Here is a 420-nt window from a genome sequence, read left to right on the forward strand (position 1 = left end):
TGCTCTTGCAGAGGACCCGGGTTCGGTTTCCAGCAGCCACATGGCAGCTACGAACCATCCTTAACTCAAGTTCCAGGGTAATCCAAAGCCCTCTTCTGACCTCCACGGCATTGCATGACATGGATGCACTCATATACATGCAGGCAATACACTCATACACATAAAATAAAAATAATAAATACGCCGGGCATGGTGGCGCATGCTTTTAATCCCAGCACTCGGGAGGCAGAGGCAGGCAGATCTCTGTGAGTTCAAGGCCAACCTGGTCTACGTAGTGAGTTCCAGGACAGCTGGGGCTACAGGGAAACCCTGTCTCAAAAAGACCAAAAAAAAAAAAATTAAAAAATATATTTTATTTAGGGGGCTGAATGAGATGGCTCAGTGGTTAAGAACACTGGTTGTTCTTGCAGAAGACCTGGG

Source organism: Nannospalax galili, unplaced genomic scaffold, assembly GCF_000622305.1.
Source record: "Nannospalax galili isolate Female #2095 unplaced genomic scaffold, S.galili_v1.0 scaffold788, whole genome shotgun sequence".
Taxonomy (NCBI): domain Eukaryota; kingdom Metazoa; phylum Chordata; class Mammalia; order Rodentia; family Spalacidae; genus Nannospalax; species Nannospalax galili.